This window comes from Nicotiana tabacum, chromosome 22 (genome assembly GCF_000715075.1).
Source record: "Nicotiana tabacum cultivar K326 chromosome 22, ASM71507v2, whole genome shotgun sequence".
In the NCBI taxonomy this organism is placed as follows: Eukaryota; Viridiplantae; Streptophyta; class Magnoliopsida; order Solanales; family Solanaceae; genus Nicotiana; species Nicotiana tabacum.
Window position 1 is genome coordinate 190198341 of NC_134101.1, and position 18165 is coordinate 190216505.

At 41.5% G+C, this 18165-nt stretch overlaps 1 long non-coding RNA gene across 7 annotated transcripts in view; it reads left to right on the forward strand.

Moving 5' to 3' along the window:
* Positions 1 to 377: 377 nt before the first annotated feature.
* Positions 378 to 18165, forward strand: part of LOC107792172 (uncharacterized) — a 35108-nt gene continuing 17320 nt past the window's right edge. For 2 of the 7 annotated variants that reach the window (XR_012705164.1, XR_012705166.1), the window contains exon 1: positions 505 to 3335. This is a non-coding gene — a long non-coding RNA (uncharacterized LOC107792172). The other 5 variants (XR_001649465.2, XR_001649464.2, XR_012705168.1 and 2 more) reach the window with 4 other exon arrangements.

Genomic DNA, 18165 nt, shown 5'->3' on the forward strand with positions numbered 1-18165 from the left:
ACTTTGATTAGCCGAAATTAGTGTTTACAATTTAACAAATGAAGTATTACAACTAATTTTGATGACCAATTGGTTATTGTAATTAACTAATAATATATTTGATAATAAAATTTTATTATATTTAATTAGGATTAATTAAGTCTAATTAATTTAATTACAAAAGGGCTTAAAAACTCAAATAGGCTACAATCATAATTAAACTCAATGTGGCTATGAGTTCAATCCTTACCCATCTAATTGGACCAAAAACATAGGTTCGATGCACCTTGACCCGATCCAGAACCCCCCACCTCTGTCCAAGTTCGCAATCCATGCCACCTCCTTTAAGCCAATCACAACGCGCCACGTCGCTCATTTCCAGCACACACACAAGAAACATAAAGTGATCTGGACTGTTGATTAATGTCATCAACGGTCCACAGTGATCTACTGACATGGGGGCTTTGAACGATGGTTCGTCTCTCCTCAACGGTCGACCCCCTCCATCTTTGTGCCAAGGTAAAACTCCACCCTGTTTTCCCCTATGTTTTCTTCTTTTTTCTCCCTTTTTGCTATCTTTATCTGTCAATCGTAATCATCCATTATCTCTTGAATTTGAGCGGAACCCTAATGGCTTAGATGCCACTATAAATAGAACATTAAATGTTCTCACCAAACACACCGGAACACACCAAAGAATTCACTGAAAATACAAAGAAGAGCATTAAAATTTAAGAGCTTTCTGCTAAGTTTAAGTGCCTAAAAGCATTTATCTAATTTTTCTTTCCTTTCATTCATGCTCAAGTTCAAACTGTTGTGGGTTGGTTGTAAGTTTGGATTCTTAAATGGTCGCTAAACACTCCTTAGTTGGTTTGCTGCTTCAAAGAAGGTTAGTGTACACTGACCCTCTCCCTTTTATTTCTTAAATTTGTTATGTAGTTTTGTGTTCGTGATACTTCCATGTTAATCACCTGCTATTCATGATATTATGTGGTTCTTTCTTTATGTCCTTCTATTCATGTCATCATATTCTTTTGAGATTAGTGGCATCTCCCGATAGTCATGTTGTCTTGTGTTGTTATTCAATCTGTGATGGTTATTGAACTTTGCCTCTCATGACATAGCTAGTTAAAATGTTTCTTTCATGTTTTTATTTGTATGGATAAATCCGTTAAGCCTGTATGATTAGCGAATCAAACCTTGTGTTAATGATATTATGTGTGATCTATACCTGCAAATTAATTAATTTCCATATGTATACCATCATATTAACTAAGTTGAGTGAATCGAGCTTTTGAACCTCTCTTGGTGTCATGTTAATACCTGCTGCATTATGCTATCTTAATCATTATGTTTGTGATATTGTGTTAGCATTGTGTTAGTTTAATGAAATGAATCTCACCAATGTTCATACTCTCATGGTGATCTGTTTTACTCTAATTGACAGCTTGCTTATAATACTGTGATAAAATAATTCATGTGTGTGTTTATTATGATTTGAAATAAATAAAATCATATGATGAACCTTGTCGGTATATTAGTTTGTCTGTTCACATATCTAAATATAACTTATTAGGATCAGCCATGTTATGGGTGTCATTGTTTGCCATCTCATGATTGCCTGAACTCTGTGATTGTAGCTACATGAAACCTGTATTGTTGTATTAATTGAATGACCCTCATTGACTCATATACTTGTTCTTACATCTGTCATATTGTCTTTGTTAGTCAAGTTATGTTTATGAACCTTTACATGCCTTATCTTGAGAAAACTTTATGCTTAAATAACTGTGTTAACTAGCTAAGACCCTTATGCCAGCACCATTTGTTTACCTCAATCCTTAAGATCATGAGGTGTAGTTTAGACTACTAAATGATTCTCATTGATGATTCTGCGCATGCTCCTACGTTAATCAGCTTACCTAAATAACTCTAGACTTGATCAAGATACTATGTTATTCTGATAGAATGATTTATAAGTGCCTATCATGAAAACCTACATATATAAAAATCATGTACTAAATTTGTTGGCATACTTTTTTAGTAAACTTGTCCACATATCTAAAATGAAAACATGTTGTGATCTTCTTGCTTTAGCCTTACCAATTAATAATAAGTGTCATTATTTGTTATCTCATGATTGTATGACATCACTGATATAGAAGTACTCTCTCATGAATTTGAGTGTTGTGTGTTTCTGGTAATTTGTAAACCTGATAGACTATGTATTATCACAACTAGATACCATGTCCATTAGGTATAAACAAACACTAAACTAGTTTTCCCATTTATATTGATGTATCTACTGATATGGTTAATTGATGTACTCTTTGGGAAGTCTGAGTGAAGTTATTAACATGAGTGTTTAATGAATAAAATTTCAGATATGTGCATACTTGTTAAAACTACTCTGAAAGTTGTCACAGTATTTTGTAACTTGTTCTAAGTAATCTGAACATCCTTAGATAAGGTTTTGAAGTAGTGAATTTTAGGGAGGATAATAGAATAAGTATCATGTTCACCTTTGACAACTACTAATACATTAGACTGCTTAACATGACATCCCTGATATTAAAATTGTAAATGGAGCATATCTATTGGTAGCATGTAATCAGCCATTTATGTTTTACAACTTCTGTTTGACTAAAACTTAGTAGCGATCCTCTTAAGTATCGTGTACATGTAATGATCAACCTCGGGGTCTTAGATATCATTAGAACCCTAAAGGTCTACCTGCAATGATTTATCTTTAAACTCAGTGTTCTAATAAACGGTCTTAAAGTCAATGTTGTGTTGGTTCTGAGCTGCTTATGCCTTGTACTCTAGTGATAGTTGTTGTTGGCTATGTGAAACTACTAAGTTGACACTTTGTTTTTATCCAAACCTTTGAGGAAGAGTAGGAGTTGATTATCAAGGGTATTTGGGTGTGAGCTTGGTTTGTGGTTAAGGTACCCCTCCCAGGCACAACCACTGCTGGGGTCCATAAGACTAACTGAAACCTGAAATGTTAGGTCAATAAGGGAACTTCATTTATAAATGTAGTTTACCCTAAGCCTTTGGTCACTAACTTCAATTAATCTGTCATAGGGTTAGCACAAATAAAAATAACTTTGCTGCATTCCTCAGCTCTTTTGTTATTATTACATGTTATGTTTTTATCTTATTTCACCCTATATTTATGTGCACTAATTATTATCTTTCCTCTTTTATATGCATGTTCGATTGGGCCTGATGAGTTTTACCTGGAACTCAGGCCCAAGATCCAGAACTGGGCTACTTTCCCGCTTGTTAGAGTCTGCCGCTACTATAGTCAAACTAGGCCTGGCTTGCTTGCCAGCCCAATCTTAAGAGTCCAGGTTTCCTTCCTCTCATTTTAATCGATAGCTATTATTATTTGTTATTATGTGTATATGTATATTCCTAAATAATATAGACAACATTTTCTCAAAAAGTGAGCTTTCAAGCAAAACTTAAAAGTTTTGAAGTCTCACTTATAAATTTCAACCAATAATCAACTAGAATATAGACATTTCTTTTCCCCGATCCTAGCCTAAGTTTAAGGATCTATCTTAGGTAGATTTTAAGGGATGTCTAACCCTTTTCCCTTAAAATAATAGTACCCTTACCCAAATCTTACCGGTTAGCTGACCATTAGGATAATAATTTTCACAGACATATAGGTACCCTAATATACCTTAAATATTAGGTGTCGACTCTTTTTATCAACTTCAGAAGAACCATTAGTTGTATTTTATTTTGACCTGCACAAAATAGGGTGCAACAATATGGTAACTCTGTTGGGACTTACACTTAGGTTCTGACCTTAGCGGACTTAGGCCAGACTTGAACTTTGGGATGTTTGTTATATTGTGTTTTAATTGTGTTTAACATGAAAATATGTGTTTACTTATTTTATCCTACTTGCAAACACTTTACATGACTTTATAACCTGCTAATATGTGTTTATCTGTTTATCTTGATCTTATCACAGATTCATAATTACTGGTTATTGCTTTGTACACTATCATCACATTTTTTCTTATCAAGTCTTGGCCGTACACAATCACACACAATGTCACGAGAGGGTTGTATATTCACATCTCCGAACCTTATTTCAGAACTCTCTAATTTTAGAGAACGGCCTTGTCAATCCAACTGACATATCGTGTCGCAGTTATCTAGTCCAACTCCAAAATTTAGGAAACACTCTATTCCTAGCAATTATCGGTCATGTTGTGTAAACCTTAGGTGGGTGGATCATCGGTATCAACTCACAATTAGAAAATCCACCATAATTTCTACAGTTCATGAACCAAATGACATGTCTTCTGTGGAATGACAAATAAATCCAGATAAGATACCAAGGATTTAGAGCAAAATACTTACCAAACCCTTACCCTTTTTAGATGGAAATCAGCCACAACATCCCAAACATCAGCATGGTCATGGGAGCACCTCACAAATTGAAGCAGTGGTGGAGGAATATCTTACAAGAGCATGGAAACAAAATTAGGACGCATCTAGGATCATTGACTGCACTAATGAACATTCAAGCTACTAGGGTACTCACCAGGTTGTTAATAGAGTTCTGGGACCTAGCTAGGACAGTCTTTAAGTTTGTTGATTGTGAGTTGACACCAACAATTGAGGAAGTTACCAGTTTCACTAAGTTACCATTCGCCGGACGGAAGCCTATATTGTCAGTCATCATGCCAAACCACAGGTTCCTCAATGCACTGAATGGAAGGAGCAACAAGAAACTGAGAAGTGTCGAGGACGGATGAGTGAGTCTGGACCAGTTTTTTGACAAATTTGGCATCGCGAGAGCTATAATTAGCTTCTTGAAGAGTTCTAGTGTAACCAGGCAACATGGGAGAGTCTTCTCCCCCTAACCTTTTCTTTAGCATTGTTGGGACTTCATGTTTTCCTGCAAAGGAAAGGGCGGATCAACATCTACATACTACTCCTGGTCTTGGCTACATTCCGAGGGAATTTGTGGGTCACTCTTGTCCCTAAGCTACTATCAGAGATGTTCAGGGGTATTGTCTGCATGTTCGAGAGGGTATGAATTCTTCAAAGGTTGTAACTTGCTGCTACAGATATGGGTTACAAAGCATTTCTTCCAAAGGGAGCCAGACATTGACTACATTGTCGGCATTAGTAACATGATTCGCAGTCTCAATGATAGGATGAGGCATTAGGATACACCACATAGCCAAGAAGAGTGGCAGGAGCTTTTTAAACACCTAATCGGAGAATTCATCAACTGAAAACTTTCTAGATTGAGTGGTAGAGCGATTATGAGAAGCCCAAGGAAATACTTCATCGAGCTGGTTGGCCTGAAGGGATTCAGTTGTATGCACCGCTAAGGGTTCTAAGGCAGTTTTATTTGATTCAAGATGTGCCTCATTGGTAAAGGACAACTTTGTATGAGGATTACTATAATGGGAAGATTCCAATCCCAAGGGTAAGAAGGCTCCAGAACAAGTGGAATGACCTAATCACAATGGGAATGGGGCAGAACTCATGGCGCACGCCCGAGTATTTTGTGTGGATCAATGAAAGAGATTAATTGGCCAAGCCCAATAGGGAAGGATTAGCTAGATTAAAAGACTCAGCAGCAACCTTACAGATATACCACGAGATCTTGCCTCAATATCTTGTAACTGCTGTCATGCATCAATAGGTAGTCCCGAGATCAGTTGATCACACGCTTCCATTTCCAAATGATGATAACCAAATAGTATAAAATATACAAATTGAGTCCGAGACAGAACTAGAGGAGGATCCAGAAGAAGAGCCAGATTACAACCATGATGAGGATGAGGAGGAGGTTGAAGAAGATCCTAAAGAAGATCCAGAGGAAGAGAGCTTGGGAGGAGACTCCGGGGACGATTACTAAGTTGTTGGTTGATTTTATTCTTGTACTTTTAATTCCCCAAGGGAGATTCTATACGCCTATGCAACCTTTGTAAACCCTGGAATACCATATTGTAGCCATTAGCAATATCCCCTCCGTCTTTGTATCAGTAATGCATCCCTTGTAACCCACTTGTAATCAGCAAACTCCATCAATAAAAATTAAGCTTTCTCTGGATCCAAATATGTCAAATCTATTTGTTTCTCAAATGCTCGTGATATTAGCCTACCTCCAGCAAAGAGAGGTCCTTAAATATTTTAGGAAATGCACTTATTTGAATATGTGAACTAACTGGTCTATGTGATTATATCTATGCAATTCCTAAACTAACTTCTACTTTTATTTGCTTTCTTGCTTTATCGCATTATTTTATCTATCCTCTAACTAGAGGTTGATTTGTGTTAAAATATGAATTGGTCGAGCCACCGTATAACCTATAGAAAACCCGACCAAAAATGATCTAATGGTAGCAGGCAACCTAGGAGGATCAGGGGGAGGGATGAAACTCAGAATGATGAGCATATTGCCCGAATGGAACAAGAGATGGAGTCATTAAGGGAAACGGTACAACAAATCCGGGAGTTGGCACATCTGACCATGACGATGCTTCCATAATCACCTTATTTTCCATCATTTGATTCAATCATCGACCACTTTCCTCCATTGACCCGACAACCTACTAATACCTCAACTACTATCACTACAAACACCGCCATATCCTACTCTATACCACCAATTACTCCTGCAAACCAACCAAACCCTCTCGTATATACACCTTATGTTCCCAACTATGTTTCAACTCCACAAAATCCACCAACCATCGCCAAATTGATTCAAAACCCTCCTTGTGAAAATGTCAGTTTTACCAACACTAACATACAATATATACCTGCAGCACACACTGCCACCCATAAGCGATATGTTTCACCCATATATACCACATCTAAACATACTTTTACCGTGCCCTTACAGTCAGAATGCCTTATGAGATAGACTAGTATGCTGAAATAGATAGAGTGCAAAGTCTAAATAGGATGGTTCAATGTCAGAATAACTATGGGTACTAAGGAAGCAGATGAAGAACCTGCAAGTTGCTTGAGGGAGTGAGAGCTTGAATTATGAAAACCTATGCATACACCCTGATGTTGATATGCCACCCGGGTACAAGCCTCCGAAGTTTGATATCTTTGATGGAATAGGTGATCCCCTACTCACTTGAGGGCATACTGTGACAAATTAGTAGGAGTGGGAAGTAATGAGAAGTTAAGCATGAAACTGTTCATAAGAAGTTTGACTGGGGAAGAGCTCACTTGGTACACTAGGCATGACCCCAAAAACTGGAGAGAATGGCAAGACATGGCCGGAGATTTATCTTCAGATTCAATATTGAGATCACCCCCAACAAATTCACTTTGGTGAACATACCGAAGAAACCCTCCGAGTCGTTTCAAGAGTATGCTCGCTGTTGGAGGTTAGAATAAACAAAAGCATAACCCTCGTTGGGTGGAAACAAGATGACCAAGTATTTCATTTGTGCTCAACAAGGAATCTACTTCGAGAAGATTAAGGGAATGATGTGCCAAAAGTTCCCCGAACAGGTCAAAATGGGAGATTTCCTAGAAGAAGGTATTAAGTCATGGAAGATATAGTCAATGGTCATGCCACAAGCTTCTAGCAACGTTATACAGTCCGATCCATCGGTAGTGGAAAGAAGAAGAAAGAAGAAGTGACAGAAATTCACCCCTATTATCAACCAATTCATCCTTGTCGAGCCAATCCCTACCCCACAAACACTCATCCTCCAATTCAACCCACTTATATCCCAGCATATAACACCCATCCATACTATTAGAAAGGTGCTACACTCTAGAGGAAGCAAACTGAGGAAATCCGAACAACAATAACACCAATAAAAAACCTAGTATAATCCCTCGAATGGGTCTGGGGAGGGTAGTGTGTACGCAGACCTTACCCCTACCTTGAGGGTAGAGGGTCTATGATAGACCCACATCTCAAGGAAAGTAAAAAAAAGTAGTAACAACAAGCAATACCAACATGAAGGTAATATAAAACAAGAAGTTAATAAGAGAACAAGCATTATCAACAGCAATATAATAAGAAAACATATAGTAATCAAGGCTATCAATAACTGAAACACAAAGCTGACTAACTACTACTACCGGTATGGGGAATACACAGACTCCACAACCTAATAACCTTCTACCCTAATTCTCGACCTTCGCACCTTTCTATCGAGAGTCATTTACTCAGTGAGCTGAACCAACTCCAAGTCCTACCTAATAACCTCTCCCAAGTACTTATTTTTCCTACCTCTACCCCTCTTCAGACCAACCAAGGCCAACCTCTTGCACATTCTCACTAGAGCATCTGTGTTTCTCCTCTTCACATGCCCAAATCACCTAAGTCTCACTTCTCGCATTTTGTCCTCTACCGAGGCTACTTATACCTTGTCCCTATATCAATCATGGTATGTCCTCACATCTATCTCAATATCCTCATTTCCGCTACCTTCATTTTCTGAACATGAGAGTTCTTGAGTGGCCAACACTCTGCTTCATACAACATGGCAGGTCTAACAACCACTCTGTAAAAATTACCCTTCAGTTTAGGTGACACATTCTTATCACATAAAATACCGAATGCAAGTCTCCATTTAATCCACCCCGCTCAAATATGATGAGTAAAATCCTCATCAATCTCCCCATTTCCTTGAATAATAGACCCAAGGTGTCACACCTCATGTTTTCATATGCAAAAGTACATCGTAAGCCAATTGATGTAAGCTAAGAAATGAGAACATCCTTAAAAGTACATAAAGTAAGTTAATCATGTTAATTTGAGGTTACAAATATTTAAGATCATGGACTGCAAGTACCAAGAGGGTTGGAAGGCTAAGAAGCTAAACCAATTGACGAAAATAAGTTTCGTAGAAAGTCGACAAGTTGGGAATATTTTAACATGTACTTTTGGGGTGAGACTAGGGTAATAAAAATGATAAGGAGGTTATGTTATGAGTTATTTTTGTCTTATGATAGTCATGTGCTATGTTTTGAAGTCAAGCGAGATGTGGAACAAAAGTTGGCAAGGATCATCACAAGTTACATTCATAAATATGCTGAAAACTAGGTTAAATGTAGCTACGATTTTCTCCCAATATACTTGGAATTAGGGTATTATCTACCTATCAAATTGAAGATCTACGAGTCTATTTTCTAATACATTAAACTGTTCATCGATACAACATAGGAGTAGAGAGATATTTGCAGTTTTGTGAGACTGCATGGGTGACAAGTAAGTGTGTCACTAAAGCTTTTTGAGCAATATATTTCGCATGTTAAATGAGGTCTTTTGGGACATATTATATACCAAATTGAAGGTCTTGGAATTTAGTTTCTAATGCTCTTAACCGTTAGTTCATACGACGTCCGGATAAAATGATATAAGCGTCTGAAGAAGAGCTAATAATAGGGTGCCAAGCTAGCACCTCTTTGACTTTTCAAAAATGGATATATATAGGCCTTATGTCATCTTTTTCTTCACTTTTCCACATACCACAACCATAATAAAACCACTAAACTTATCCTGAAAGAATAATACCCCAAAGCTTATCCCCAAGCTCTCCACAAGGGTTTCCAAGAATATTAACATCCCAAGTACAAAATCAAGAAGTGATAACACTAGAACAATCCCTACGACATAAGTATCGATATATCGCCTCTCTTTTTCTTTTTAGTGTGAGTTTTGGAAGGTACTTTGTATACGGTAAAAATCAGCGGTTCGATTTTACGATCATCAAGGCGCCTCATAGAGACTTCCCCCGGAAGTCTCGAGGCTCAGCTCAGGGCTCCGACCCTGAGGGTTCCCAGTGATCGCCCTCGAGGGTTCTCAGCTATTGACTTCGAGGTAGCATAAACAACGATCGTCTTCGAGGCAGTGTAAATCAGTGGCTACGGTGGATCGATGTGAGGTTCCTAAGGCACGTGACTAGGGCTAGCAAAGTCTATTAGGCTGGTCCAAACCCATATCATTGCATTAAATAGTTGTACCAACCCCATATCTTTGTAATAAATGCATTTGTACTATGCTGGGATCCCCCCTCATATATATAGGGGCTCCTTGTCATTTTGTGGACACATATGATACACAATATTGAATACACAAGAACATTCTCTATTCTCTCTAACTTAACATATCCCCTTGATTTCACTACTTATTTTAGTGTTTACCTTTATTGTGTTTTGTTTGTTGTTCTTCATTTATTGCTCATAATTGATCGTAAAGAGCCGCCATCAAATCCATCATAACTCTTAATACTCCACTAACTACCCTTAGCCGAGTATCCGACTCGGGTACTCCACTATTAATCCATCATCAGCTCCACTAGCTGGGTTCGATAGACACACAAGGCCGACGGAGGCACCCCGCTTGTCAAAATACAACTTCAATATCGATATTTCAGATATCGTGTTTGCCATCAGTAAAATAAAAGACACTAGGTGGCCAAGGCCTATACAATCGGATCCGTAGCAAATGAACCATAACTTAGTGTGTGAATTTCACGGCACATATGGTCATAGGACCGAGGACTACCGACAACTCCGGGAATAAGTAGCCCGACTGCTCAACAAAGGTCACCTCCGAGAATTCCTTAGCGATCTAGCCAAAAATCAGTTCCGGGAAAGAGAGGCCACCAAGAAGGATGAAACAGATGAGCCACAACATGTCATCCACATGATATTAGGAGGCATCGATTATCCACAAAAACCCATGGTCAGGAGAACAAAGATATCCATCACCAGGAAAAAAGTGAACTCGAGGTTACATACCCGAGGACGCTCTCACCTTCAGCGACAAAGACATCGAGACCTTGTCTCAAACTCATAATGACGCATTGGTAATCTCTTTTCTTGTGAATACATTGCAAATTAAATGTGTACTTGTGGATCCAAGTAGCTCGGCCAACATTATCTAGTCAAGGGTCATGGAGCAGCTCGAAATGCTCGACCAGATCGTGCACGCCTCTCGAGTCCTCAATGGATTCAACATGGCGAGGGAGACAACCAAAAGGGAAATCACCCTCCCGATCAACATGGCTGGAACAATGCAAAATTCCAACTTTCATGTCATCGAAGGAGACATGAGGTACAACGCTTTAATCGGGAGGCCATGGATACACTGTACGAGAGAAATACCATCAACCCTGCATCAAATGATGAAATTTCATATGAAAGACATAATAAAAACCATATCTGGGGAACAACATGCAGCCAAGGAGATGTTCGTGGTGCACTATGTGGCACCGACATCAATGCCTTCGATATCGAAGGATTCAAAGGATAAGCAAATAGTAAAATAGCACTCACAAGGCAATCCTCGGCTACACCAAAATAAAATGAACAAAGGACCGTACCGCATCCCCTAAGCAAATGTTGGGAGCATATCGAGGCTCAAAGCATTTTCGCCACTAAGGTATGGCCATTCCTCTTTTTCATTTACATCTTGCACTAACCTTCATGTAGGTGTCCGACCAGGACACTCGAAGCGTTATCCGGCTTGAAGACCTTAAGGTTTCAAAGCATATGTTCCACTCTTTTCCTTCGACCGGGTTTTTATCCCGAAAAGGGTTTTATCGGCAAGGTTTTTAATGAGGAAACATCCATATGCTACCTAAGGAAGACTCAACAAGTATTCATGGCTTCTCTTCAATGAACCTCAACTACTGGGGGACATCCCCACGGAAGGTCACCTCCTAAGAGAAGCCAGGATGTGATAAATAGGGTCTCGATAGGAAAATGATGTACCGGGCAAAATAGTTGAAGGAACCGTGTCCTTATAGAATAACCGAGCCCTTGACAGCAAAAATGTGTATACCTATACCAGGTAAATCAAAGAATGATTTCCCCTCCATCAAAGCATTTCGAAGGTGTTCAGTATTTTTTATAAAAATTGCTCCAGAGCCAAAAGCGTCCCGAACACTCGGGGACTGACATCAAAAACTTGAAGTCGCATGACCACCAGGTCGGAAGCTTCAAACTAGTAAGCCCTCAATGAGGCAATGTCAAGGTTACAAAAATGGCTCCAGAAGCCAAGAACGCCCCGAACACTCAGGGACTGGCATCAAACACTCGAAACTATATGACCACCGGGTCGGAAGCGTTAAACTCGTATGCCCTCAATGAGGCAACGTCAAGTCTACAAAAATGGCTCCAGTGCCAACAAAACTTTCCCTTTGCCGAGGCCATAAGACCCCATACAGACAACCTCGACCCCGTGAGACCTCTATAAGGCAACACCAAAACTATAAGACCTCAAGCAAGGCATGAACCATACTTGTACCCAGTAACCAAAACTGTAAGGCCTCAAAGGCATGTAAAAATTATAAGACCTTACAAAAGGAATTATAAGGCTATATATTCGAACTTGTAAGACCCCTAAAAAGGCATACCCTCGATATAGACGCTAAAACTACTTCACTCGGGGACTGAAAGGCTCTAGCCAAACATAATGACTACGGTCACAAGGTTGTACCAGCCAAACTAACGTGACTCGGGGATGCCCGACCATCACTATAAAATCACACGCCTTCAAATACTTCGAAGATACTGCGAAAAGAACCGGCTAAACAGGCTACCCTCGACATAGGCAAAAGAGCTTCGACCGTGTCATCTCCAAAATATAGGCTTCAAAACATTCAGCCACCGAGCAAAACCTCCCGAGGTGCTCGTTCATCGCTACATAACGACTCACAATCAAGGATCTAAGCATGCCGTCGAAGAGTTGGGCGAACACAAAAAAGTCAAAATCTTTGACGAGGGAAAACAAATCCTAAAGAGGTCATACCGACCCTACGCATAAGAGCCACTGTCGATAGCCCATATTAAGAGGTCATACCGGCCCTACGCCCCTACGCATAAGAGCCATTGTCGCCAGCCCATATTAAGAGGTCGTACCGACCCTACGTGTAAGAGCCACTGCCACCAGCCCATATAAAAGGTCACATCGACCTAATGCGATAGAGCCACTACCGCCAGCCCATATGAGAGGTCGTACCGACCTGATGCATAAGAACCTAAGGGCCAGCTTTAAATTCAAAAACTTAAGGGTCAATGAGCTCGAGTCGAACCCCGACTCGGAGACTAAACCCAAAACAGTTAACTGAATATGCCTAAGAACAAAAGCATAAGAGCTTAAATGCCAGCTTACACTAAAAGGTCGTACCGACCAAACGTGTAAGAGCCTACGGTTCAGCCAAACGAGCCCTGGGGCCGTACTATAAACGTAAGGGTTCATTAACTCGGAGACCAGTTCATCTGGCCAATGACTATCAAACATCAAAGCAAAGGGAAGTGCAGGAAAAATGAAACCGTAAAGTTTCCTTTTATATGTATATGCAAAAAAATACAAGGCTCCATTTGCAATGCTCATTAAAAGCACTATACATAAAATTAGAAAAGAAAAGCCTAATCTATGTCCCCCTTGGGGACTATGGCCCGTCGGTTTCTTTCTCGCTATCTTCGGCATCGGACAAAAGGAACTTACCATCATATTCGTTTGCCTTTACCTGTTTTATCTCTTCTGAGAAATCAAATCCCCTGGTATGGATCTCCTCGAGGTTTCCCTCCGAGATTTACACCTAACATACTCCTTGCTCCTACTCTCTCGGTCGATAGCCCCTCTCAGCTCAGCTCGAGCATCGACAGCGTCTTGCAAAAAGATGGCCACTTTCTTATCAGCCTTGGTTCGGATCTCTTCGACTTCAGCCCGAGCATCTACAACATCAGCCTTCATCTTTAGAAGTTTGACACAAGCCTCGCAATCATGCTCGCCCGGACCGAGCTGTTTGCACGAGCATTCCGAAGTTGCATTTCGAGGGTGGAAGCCTTGGCCAAAGAATCCTCCTTGGCCGCAATGTGGGTGTCCGTCTGAGCCCTTAGCTCGTCACACTCATGCTTGGCCTGGCCAACCTTTCCGCAAATGCATTCCAGATCTTTCGCCTTGCCCTGCTACTGAAGTATCAAAATGTTAATCTCTGGGGAAAGGAAAAGAAGCATGCATTCCCTTGGAGCGAAGGTTACCTATTTCTCAAGGTGGCTTTCATAGTTCAAGCTCGTATTCGCCTCGTACTGAAGGTGCCTCAGTTCTTTCCCCCTTTTGTCACAAAGAAGCCTGAGGGATTTTCCCCATCCAAGGTTTTCCTCAATCGAGCTTTACAGCAAAGCAACTCGGACTTGAGCTTATCAAAGGCCTATGAAAAAGAAGCTCAATGAGAAAACAAAAATGACAAAAATCTACGAAGTCAAACCAAACTCACCACCGAACAAAGATGTGAGCCTCCTCAAAGGTTGAGCGAGCATCCACTGGCCCAGTCTTACTAGCCCCAGTTGAACTGGTCTCGATAGGGACATGGTCGCTCAAGACCCCGCTTGATTTAGGTGGTCCCTGGTCTCGAGCATCCCTCGAAATACCTTCGATGAGGGGCGAGGATGAAGGCTAAACACATGTATCCCCCGAAGTACCTTTGGCAGGAAATGAAGACGGTGGCAAGGGAGGAACCACCTTTCCAAGGAGAGAAGCCTCGGATGTCGCGGGCTCAACAAATACAATTCCTTTAAGCCTTTGAGCAGGGCCTGCCTCGCTACAAGCACCCTCGTTCTTCGAGGGCTCCTTTCATTTGTTATCAGTCCTCGACCCAAAAGTCGATGATTCTTCCTCCTCCCCAAGAGGGCACGACCTCATCTCGGAAAAATCTCCAATACCTGCGGTGACGGGGTTAGCATGCGTAAAAGAAAGTACCTTTCAAATAAAGCAAGCCACATTCCATGTACCATGATTTTTCGCCTTCCATATACCTTTGGCCAGATCTAGCCACTTACGCTCGTCGTAAGTCAAGCAAGTTGTCAGTTTCCGAGACTAATCAGCCAGGTCAGAAACCTCGTGTGGCATTCACGGGATCGCTGCAAAAGAGAAAAGGAAAGCATCTTTAGAGGGTCCACCTCTGCCATGGATAGAAGCAATAAGAACACGTGTATACCACTTACGTGTAAGGTTCCATTACTCAGGAAATGGAAGAAACACTACAGGGATAATATCGCCAATCCGTACTCGGACAAAATGGCTCATCCACCCACTATCCCAATCTTCTTCATTGCTGGCAATAAAGGGCGGGTGGATTGATGTTGCAGAGCAATCAAGCCTCGATAATGCAAAGGACGATACAACCTAATAAGATGGCTGAGGGTGAACTCGAGTCTGACCTTAACTACAAAATATCTTATCATTAGCACTATCCTCCAGAACGACGGGTGAATCTGTACCAAAGTAACCTGGTATCTTCTACAAAATTCAAGAACAACCTTTTTGAGAGGGCCCAAAGTAAAGGGATATGTACATACATTCAAAAAACCCTCGACATGAGCCATAACTCTATCCTCCAGGGAAGGTACCTGCAGTACCACTTCTTCTCCCCATCCACAGTCCTTCCTAACCATCTCGAGATGTTCCACCCCTATTGAGGAGATGAACCTCAATTCATTCCCCCGATGGCCTTGAACATTGGGCGGTCTCTCCAATGTAAAGTCTCTCCTCAAGACAAACAACCTCGAGGTCAGCTCACCAGATATCGGCAGTGTACTACCGATCGAGCACGAAATGGAGGCAGAACTCTCCTCTCTTTGATGAACGGATTTTAATGTAGTATCCATGGCTACGGTAAAAGAAGAAGAGGAGGATGAAGACTTGGGTGAAACCTTTTAGTTGAAATGATAAGACATCTAGCACAAAGAATAAGAGTTCTATAAGAGAAATAGTTACTCAGATTAGCGGAATCCTCAGTTAAGAAACAAGCAAATGCATATATAGGGGTAAGCAGCGACTGTTCGACTATCCTGAAGACCAATTAGTTCTGACCATGTCTGTGCCACTTTTTTGGGAAATGTACCGGTGGGACCACCACGGCCGCTTCACGACTGTGTCGCATAAACGACTCTATCACACAGCGCCCGGGAGATGTTGAGGCCCCAAGGATTTTTTTTATTATAAGCATCGATTCCAAAAAGCTATCGACCTAATCTCGAGATGGTGCCCGATCTCGAGGGTCCCGATTGCCCCAAATATGGACTCCTAAGAGTGGACATCAAAATTCAAAGGCTAAACTCTGCGTGATCGTTGAAAAATAACGAATTCAAGACTGGAAGTAGACATATTTTCTTAAATTGCCAAAATATGTTTATAGGGGGAATCTTTACAAGACCTTTTTCCCCGGGAAATACATACACAAAAAGAAAAAAGATAAACAAAGACAACGTAGGTCAACTTTTCACCACCACTGCACTCTGAACCATCTCCGGGATCCTCATCCGAAGTGGCCGAGAATGCCAATTCTTCCTCAAAATCTTGCGCCTCCTCGATCTCAGCCGAGAGATCGACACTTTTAGCGCTGACTTTGTCTAGGGTCTTCCTCATTGCCTTTGCACGAGTGTAAGCGATGGTCCGAGCCAGTTTTTGCTCGGCCTTCTCTGATATCTCTCTAGCTAGTTTAGTCGCAGTAGTGACATCTTTCAGGTATGTAGCGGCATTCTCTTCGGCCTTGGACTTGGCCGCGGATAGTGAAGCAGCCTCTTCCCGAGCATTTCGAAGAAGTCTTTGGGCCGATGTCAACTCCGAAGTCATGACCTTATTTTGCCTTCTTAGCTCAAGGATATCCGCATTCGTAGCAGCAACTTCTTCCCAAAGTCACACCGCAAGAGCATCCTTCTACCCAATCTACAAAGGAAAAGATAAGTCGGTAAGCACCGAATTGTGAGGATGATGAACGAGTTAAGGAATACCGAATTACCTGCTCAATGAGGCCAGCCCTTTCTCAGAGCACTCCCTCCAAATTTTCTCGAAGCTCGCTTAACTCCTCCACCGTTCGGGCAGAGGAGGCCTCTGACTCCTTCAGTCCCGAGGTAAGCTTCTCGAGCTCCTTTCCACGGCATGAAAGCTCGTCTTGGAGCCTAGAGAAGGCATGATTGTACATCTTCTTAGCCTACAAAAAAATAGAAGAGTCATAAAACGAGGAAAAATATTTGAGACATCAAAAGTATACATAAAAAAGGAATCACCTGCTGCTGGAGCTTCTCCGCTTCCTCGATAGCATTGGGAGCATCGAGATCAATGTCCTCGCTAACACCATCGAAGAAGTTTACAAGCACATCTCCTCCCTCATGAGGGCCCCCCACATTGGTGATACTTGGGTCCTGCGCATCCTTGAATTCCTTGGGCGAGAATCGAGGATCCGAATTAAGGCCACCCAGGATATCGATATCTCTAAAGGGAAATCCTGTCCTTGAGAAGCTCCGGGCCCAGGCCCTTCAGGGTCATCAACAACGGGTTCCTCGATAGGGACTGTACCGCGTCCGTTTGGGAACTCGAGGACCATATCCATTCCTTCCTCGACCGCTCCCGATTCAGAGGCACTCAGCCCAGCCACCTGCAGGGCATCCGTGCCCGACCTCGTCCTTTATACCAAATGGTACTCATCATCATCGTCGTCTTCATCCCCAGTACTGGGACTTGCTCCAAAAGCAGAAGTCGAGACCTTGACAGCAGCTCGAGGCCTGCATTATTTGGGCTTCTTTGACACAAGAGATTTAGCAGCTGCCTTTTTCTTCCTCTTCTTGCCCTTTTTGGGCTTCGGGGCCCCTTCCTCGCTGTTGGGAGGCGGTCTCATCAGCATTCCATCACCAAGACCTACGCAAGCATAATAATCAAAGCTTATCCATGGGAAAGTGATAATTGAAACATGGTACAGGCAACAACAGAGGCTTACCGTGATTCTTGGCCGGCCACCACGTTTTAGCCATGTCGGGCCAAGACCACTCAAGATAAGGGAACGAAGTATCCAATTGCCTAATCCACCCTGACAAGTCCTGGACCACTTCAGGATACCAAATGGTAGCTGCATAAACAAAGGGAAGATCATTTTTTGAGAAGAAGGTAAGAAGACATTAAAGCATGTTCGAAGGAGAAGTACTTACGCTTCATATTCCACTCCTCCAGGAATGGCATCCTTTTGGCCGGGATGATGTCTGAGGTCCTCACTTGAACAAACCTACTCATCCATCCTCGATACTTGTTCTCATCAATGCTCGAGAAAAACGGCATCGTGGATCGAGGGTGAAGCTTGATCAGACCTCGAAAGAGATAAGGGCTATATAGTCTAATCAAGTAGTCAAGGGTGAAAGTCATGACCACGACCTTACTGG